Genomic DNA, 8,480 nt, shown 5'->3' with positions numbered 1-8,480 from the left:
ATTGATAATTTCATTTCATTTACATAAGTGGAATTACAATTGGGGGAGTTATTGACCCAAAAAATGATAGGTATTGCATTTACATAAAGGGCAAAAAAAGCCCGCGTGTACAAAATAGAGTATGGTTATGTGGGATAGGGCAAACGGGGCCTGCATATACAAAATAGAGGATGCTCATGTGGGAGATGGTGGCATTTCGCGTGGAACTCCTTGACTCTGCAAAACCAGAAAAAGAAACAATTAACACTTTGTTATTTAATATTTGATATAAAATCAACAATTTGATTATTTAAATAAGATTAAACTTACATGTTGCAGACTTTTGCACGCATTTTCGAACTCCTCTCGAGAGATCATTTGATTTCAAACAACCAACACCAAGGTTTGATACTCGGTATGTTCTCTCTATATCTCTGCACATCTCTGGTCGGGCGACTCATGGTAATGTTATACTGACAAAAAATAGCAACCAATTAATTAAATGAAAAACATTAGATTTTTTACAATAAAACAAATATTTTTACTTACATATTTGTCTTTCCAAGCCGTTTTTCCTCTCGAACCATAATACGTAGGAGTCTGATGGGATCTGGCCTTTTGTCCTCTTTCTCGTCCATAGCTGTCTCCCACTCCACATCATGGACATTTCCTGGCCGATAGCTATGCTCTGGAGACTCCATTGTCTTCTTTGCAGCTCTCCTCACACTAGATTTTTTGTTCTTGAGAAATGTTTTGACATGCTCTTGCAACCATTGCCTTGAGAATTGTTGCCCCTCAGGGTTGGGGAAACGCATGTGCATGGTTGTCTCTATATATGTGAGGTTGTAGGGATCTTGCTGATCAAATTTGAGAAAACAATTGATATATGTGGAGTGGATTAATTGGTTGACGTGTGTGCGGAATCTCCTGCCCTGTGCTGTTCCGAGATCCACCATACCTCCTCTATGAACCTGGTAGTATAACCCGCGAGCATCTGGTGAAGGCATGTCATGGTCCTCATCTTCTGCTGGAGCAGGGAGTGGTGACTGTGGAGGAGAATCTGTAGTACTTTCCCCCCTCCCCCCCAAAACAACAACTAGCTCTGCTCCCTCGTCCAGATCGACCGGCGCTAGCACGCGAGCTGCCCTGACGCTGACTGCCAGAAGAGCGCCGATGTGAATCTGGGACAGAAGGTGGGATAGGTGGACGCCCGTGGCGTCGGACCCTGTGGCAGCGTACCCAACGGCGTCGGACCCTGGGGTGTCGTACCCTGTGAAGGAAAAGTTGAACCTGGAGCTGTAGCTGGAAAACTCTACAGGTATGAAGTGCCACCAGTCGGAGTAGAGACCTCTGATAATCTAAAAGCTGCTAGCTGCGCCGTGAATAGCGCTACGTAAGGGTCTGCTGCGAACCTAACCACTCAGCCCGAAGAAGCAATGCCCTCTCCACATCTGGATTGGTCACACAGGTACGACAGCGGACCCACCAAGAGCGTCCTGAAACCAGCCGAACCCTGATGATGATTACTGAGGTGATGGCTGTGAATGATAGGCACAGAGAGCGTCGGGATATGACATCCCGTCTGCCATGAAATACTCAATGCTGCGAAAGTGTGGTGTGGAAGAAGAAGACAGGGTCTGCATTTATTACGACAAAGATTAAACTAGGGTATAAAAATCGAATATATGATTAAAAATTTACACATTCTCTATAGTATCCAATGTTGAAAGAATCCAATGTGGAAAGAATCCAAGGTGTGTCTACAACCTATAAAAGAGTCTTGCAAAGCCTTGAGTGCTAATAAGACATTAGTGTGTGTATTGACTAATAAGAGATTATTGTGTTTATGATTAGTGTGACCGATTGCGCGATCACTTGGACGGCCATTGGGGCCTAATACGTCACCTACGACTTAATCATGGAGGTATGTTTATGTTTTTGTGTTGATTACTGTTTAATTTAACATAATTAGTGTTGGCTTGTGTAATTGGCATGTGCACACACTAATTAGTGTGTGCATTAGATTGTGCACACACTAATTAGTGTGTGTTAACATACACTAATTAGTGTGTGCATTGCCTTGTGTACACACTAATTAGTGTGTGTTAACATACACTAATTAGTGTGTGCATTGGGTTGGGTAATTGGCTTGTGCACACACTAATTAGTGTGTGTTAAAATACACTAATTAGTGTGCGTTAACACAAACTGATTAGTGTGTGCATTGACCAATGCACACACTAATTACACACTAATTAGTGTCATGATTGGCCAATCACATTGGTCAATGCACACACTATTTAGTGTGTGATTAGTGTGTGCATTGGTCCATCCAAATTGGCCAATGCACACACTAATCACACACAAATTAGTGTGTGTTAACACACACTAATTAGTGTGTGCCATTGACCAATGCACACACTAATCCCAAACTAATTAGTGTGTGCATTGACCAATCACATTGGCCAATGCACACACTAATCCCAAACTAATTAGTGTGTGCATTGACCAATCACATTGGCCAATGCACACACTAATCACAAACTAATTAGTGCATGTGTTCTTTACACACACTAATTAGTGTGTGCATTGACCAATCACATTGGCCAATGCACACACTAATCACAAACTAATTAGTGTGTGCATTGACCAATCACATTGGCCAATGCACACACTAATCACACACTAATTAGTGTGTGTTAACACACACTAATTAATGTGTGCATGGACAAACCCAAATTTAACGTATTAGGTTTTACAAGTAATAAATTTAACAAGTTTAAATATTGCAAGTAACTAATAATTAACAAATTTAGGTTTTGGTGTGTCTTTACTTACACTAATTAGTGTGTGCATTAGAATAATGCACACACTAATTAGTGTGTGTAAAGAACACATGCACTAATTAGTGTGTGTGTATGCATGTGTATGCATGTGTGTGCATGCGTGTGTATGAGTGTATGCATGTGTATATGCGTGTGTGTGTGTGTATACATGTGTGTGTATGCATGTGTGTGTATGCGTGTGAAAAAATCAAAAAACATAACAACAAAACTTACATGGAATTGAAGAGCTTGTTGGGAGAGGGTAGGAGAGGGTAGGAGAGTGGAAGAGTAGAGATGGTGGAGAGTAGAAGTGTAGAGATGGAGGTAGAGCTCAAGGTTGTGAGGTTCGCGCTCTCGGCTTCTGTGGAGAAGACGATGAAATTCGAATTTTAGGGCTTTGAACTTCGCGGGGCACGCGGGTGCCCCTATTTATAAAAAAATTTGAAAATTGAATTTCCGCGCATATTACCGCGAGGTCTACCGTCTGCATTACCGCGTTCATTTTCGCAGCTATTACCGCGACGCAATTTCGGGCCATACACACAGATAGCCACGTTCTGACATTATTACTATTGATCCTCAAAATCTATTGGTACTATGTTTTTTATAAAATATATATAAAATGAAAGTATTCTTAGTACTTTGAAAATGATATTTTTACCTAAAAGTTTAATTTTTACTTTTTACTGATATTTTGTGCCCCTATTTTTTGGTAATTTGATTTTAATTAGTGTATGTAATTTATTAATGTAGGTTTCTTGGGATGAGTTTGTCCCGTCCACTGAACTAGATAGATCACGGTGGTTGGCCGAGCGATTACCATGCCCATGCGTGCGGTGCAAATGGGCCATTGCTCGACTTCGACGGATATGCTTGAGCCATGTAGAAGATTATGGACTATGGGACGATCCTCGCAAGCGTGCACGGATGGAAACAAACGATCCGCGAATTGTAGCGGCTATTGACGTTACCCCTCATTGGCGTGTGGTTGGTGGAGGAGGGGAAAGGAGGGTGGAAGAGCGCATGCGCCAGGAATCCATTAGAGAGGGAGGAAGCACATCAAATCAGCCAATTGATGCTCCCTCTATGAGTGACCACATCCCATCTCCTTACGTGGATGCAGAAGACGACCATTTGCATAGAATGGTTGAGGATCTCCTTGCACGAGAGAAGGAGCATGAACCAGAGTGTGCATGCGAAGAAGCTTCCGAAAGAACGAGGAGTGAGCTACTCGATTTGGCACACACCGCACTATATGATAGATGCTCTTACTCCATTTTAAGGGCATCTCTCGAAGTCCTTAACCTTCAGGCAATGTTTGGATGGAGCAATGCTAGTGTCGACGCATTTTTGAGGTATGTATACAGATTGTAAAGGATGCTTGTGGAGTGCATAAATTAGCTTCTAATGTACTTTCTTCTTGTGATAGGTTGCTAGGAAAGATGCTGCCAGCTGGCAATCACATGCCAGAGAATAGACAAAAAGCACGCAATGTGGTGACTGCATTAGGGATGGATTATGATCGCATTCATGCTTGCGTGAACGATTGTGTGCTCTTTCATAATGAGCATGCCGATTGTGACACATGTCCATCGTGCGGGGAGCCTAGGTTCAAAGAAGGAATGCAGAGCAACAGAATTCCACATAAAGTTTTGAGGCATTTTCCACTCATCCCTCGTATCCAACACATGTTTAGATCGAAGGGTACGAGCGAGCTTTTGAGTTGGCATGCAAAAAATCGCTCCACAGATGGTATTATGAGAGTGCCAGCTGACTCACCAGCATGGAAGCACATAGAGGACACATGGCCAGAGTTTAGGGATGAGCCTCGTCACTTGAGGATTGGGTTAGCTAGTGATGGAGTGAATCCATTTGGGCACCGCTCTACTTCATGGAGCACTTGGCCGGTGGTGGTTGTAAACTACAATATTCCTCCTTGGGAGGCAACAAAAAAGGGAAACATTTTACTATCACTTCTCATTCCACGAAAGCATAAGGTAAAAAACATGGATGTATATTTGCAGCCTCTTATTGATGAGCTTCAAGAACTATGGAGAGGCATAGATGTCATTGACATTTCACGGCTACCACGAGACCGCAAAGCCGTCATCAAGTGCATCCTCATGTGACCATGCATGATTACCCAGGATTTAGAGAGGTATCTGGTAAGTATGCACATTTTAATTGTACTCTTTGCTTTAGGTTTATCATCTCATGTGTAACGTTTGTTTACCTCTTGGCAAGATTGGCAACATCTGGACATAGTGCGTGTCCCACTTGTGGCCCTTCCCTTGTGACAGAGAGACCTCCTCTTCTTGGGAAGGTGATCTATCCCAACAACCATCACTTCCTACCTCCTTCACATCATAGATATGCTCCCCCTATCAATGGAGTGTAACCGTTCCATTGGAACATGGCTGATTGGGCGAAGCATTGGGAGGAGCATCGTGGTACCTCACCGCCTCCCAATGGGTTTCCAAAGGGTATGTCGAGGTACTCAATCTTCTTGTCGCTCCCCTATTGGGCTTCGTTGAAAATTCAGCACTTATTGGACCCTATGCATCTATTCAAAAATGTTGGGCAAGCTATATGGGATCACACAATTGGCAAGAAGGATTCATTGGGTGCTAGGGAAGATTTAAGATCCATGAGACGTCTCCCCCCTTCAGCCACGCCCCGCATGGGGGAGCGGGGAAAGATGATTCTCCCAAAAGCACCGTGGATAATGTCAAAGGTAGACCAAGAGCGGACAAAGCAAGTTATTGCATCTATCAAAACTCCAACGGGATATATGCGGTCACTCAAAAGTGCTTTCACAAAAACCAAAAAGGGTGGCTCCGCTCAATTGTATGGATTGAAATCCCATGATTGGCATAAAATCCTTCAGGTAAGAGTAGAACACTTTGTGGTGTCTATGTGTCCTTATATATAGGTTGACATTCACTAAGATGTTTTATTGTTTGTAGTTTGTACTTCCCATAACTATTAGTGGTTATGGGGACACTAAGGTGAAGGCTGCAATATTCAAAGTGGGTGAGATTGTGAGGTAATGGGTTTTTTTCAAGTACTATATCATGTTGTGCATGCATGAACAATGGAATTTTTTTTCATCTACTATATTATTTGTGCACTGTAGATTTGTGAGCTCCAAGGAGATAGAAGTAGAAGCCATACCAGTAGCCCATCAGCTGGCAGTAGAGGCAGTGTGTGATATAGAGGATGCATTCCCACGTACAATCCTTGTTAGCCAAATACACCTATTGCTTCACCTTGTTGAGGAGATTGCCATTTGTGGGGTGGTTCACTCTAGATGGATGTTCTTCTTGGAGAGATTCTTGAAGACTTTAAAGGATTTTGTTAGATTGAGGTCACAACCGGAGGTATGCAAAATCAATACAATATAGATAGCATTTATACGCTATGGAGTTACTAATAAAAATATGTGGTTTTAATGTTTTCAGGCGAGCATGGTAGAAGGTTGGGTGGAGCAAGAGGCATTTGTGTATGTCTCACAGTATCTCATCACAGTGGATCCATCATTGCCTCGTCTATGGAGTGAAGAAGAGGATCCTAGGAAGCACTCAACCATTCCTAGTGGAAAAGGCTCACTCATGGTCATGGATAGAGAGTTTCATGCCATAGTCAACAACTACTCTTTACTCAATGTCACTATCATGACCAAATGGGTCAATATGTACTTGGAAGCCCGCGCAACTAGAGAAAGGGATAGAGATGCATGGAAGAGGTCCCATGGAGGTAGACGTGCACCTCCTTTTCCTAAAGAGCTTGCAAAATATCCTGATTTGATTCAAGTAGAGTGGATCCATAATGCCATGACCAATGCCAAAGCACAAGGAGAACAAATAAGCCCTAAAGAATGGGAGTATGCGCGAGGATGCTTGCGCAAGGTGAGTGTGTATATGTTATGTATGCATGTATGCAAATCACTTAATGAAATGCGATGTAACCTCTTATGCATTGTGATTGTAGGGTCTCATTTTCAACTCCATTTGGTCCGAAGGCCGACATTTTCGCACCCGCAAGATAGATGAGCGTCGAACCACTAATGATTGTGGCGTGATGGGAAACTTTGACACAACAACAAATGAGGTCAGATATTGTGGTACTATAGAGAGAATTATCAAAGTGGATTTCAGATCTTTTCACAAATTCCTCTTTGAGTGCCGATGGTTTGCGGGTGAGGTCAAAAGACATGAAAATGGGCTCATTATGGTGGATTCCACCCAATTCCATCGGGGAAAAACTGACAACTTGGTGTATCCTAGTAGTTGCGAGCAGTTAATTTAGGCTATGTGTAATTAACTTAAATTAAAAATTTAATATATGTATACCAGCTTATTCTTTGTGTGTGACGTACAGGTCTTTTATGTGCCATGTATATATCAAAGAAGACTTTGGTATGTCATTCTAGTCACGCCGCGGGGTAGATCTATCTTTGCGGAGATGGACATTGAGCCAGTAATTGATCCCATCATACCATCACCACAAGATGCAGAGGACGATGTAGTAGAAGTTGAAGAAGGTCAGCCAAGCCTTGCAAATAGTCATCTTGAGGAGGAGGAAGAGGGAGAAAGCGATGATGATTCTACAGGAGGTGATGGAGAGGAGGAAGAATCTCTAAACTTGTTTATTGATTTGAATACTATGGGTCTAAATATGGATCCTAGTGCTTGTAGAGATCTTATACAAGATGAGAATTAATAAAACTCTCCATTCTTTCACTTGGTGTAGTATATAATTAATTTGCAAATGTTTCGTTATGTGCTTATGAATAGTATTTGTAATGGTTTTGTTGTGAGTTCAATGATTTATGTATAGAATTTTTAGAGTGAAAGAGAGATTAAGTGAAGTGAGCAAGCATTCTAGAGAGTGTAGGAGTTGTAGTGTGTAAATATATTTTGAGTTGTATTGGATTTAAATGGAAACCCGCGAAAGAGGGAGGGGGGGGGGGGGGGGGTCTATAGCCGTAATGAACGTTGCAATATTCGCGGAAATGCATGCGGTAATACCTGTGGTAAAATCCCGCTTGAACATCAAAAGGGTTTCTCTCTCCTTATTTTGAATTCCTCTCTCTTGTTTTGCGGTAATGGCCCGCGGTAAACACCACGATCTCTCATAGTGTGCACAGGATTCCCTTAGCAAGCCGGGAATGGTGATGCCGCAGGCAGTCTCACTAGGTGTCGGGCATGAGTAGGAGAGAGGCTGGAAATAAAGAAGGAATAAAATTGAGATGCTCTCTCTCTCTCTCTCTCTCTCTCTTCCTTCTATTTACAGAAGTGGACGTGTCCCGCAGTGATCTTTAAGATCTTTTGGGATAGTTTCCCACGACGTTAAAATACTCTTCTTCTTCTTCTTCTTCTCTCTCTCTCTCTCTCTCTCTCTCTCTCTCTCTCCCAGAAGTTTGCGACTTTCTTTTGAGCAATTGCCAAGGAGGCTCTTCGCAAGGGGCTGTTTTCAACAGTCTTCTGACGCTGCACCTTCATGTTTTGTTGAGGTATGGGAGGAGCAGTACGCTCCTAGTAGGGTTCACGCTTGCAAGTGTTTATGAGGCTAGGAAAGGGAAGGGAAATAACTGCTTGTAGGTCTTCTGAGGCGCTGCAGAGAGGAAGCGACATAGGAGAGGGCAAAGCACGGGAGGAGGGTGAGCAAAGGAGG

The sequence above is a fragment of the Adiantum capillus-veneris genome, chromosome 26 (genome assembly GCF_014529385.1).
Source record: "Adiantum capillus-veneris isolate H3 chromosome 26, ASM1452938v2, whole genome shotgun sequence".
NCBI lineage: Eukaryota > Viridiplantae > Streptophyta > Polypodiopsida > Polypodiales > Pteridaceae > Adiantum > Adiantum capillus-veneris.
This window is presented reverse-complemented; position numbering follows the sequence as displayed.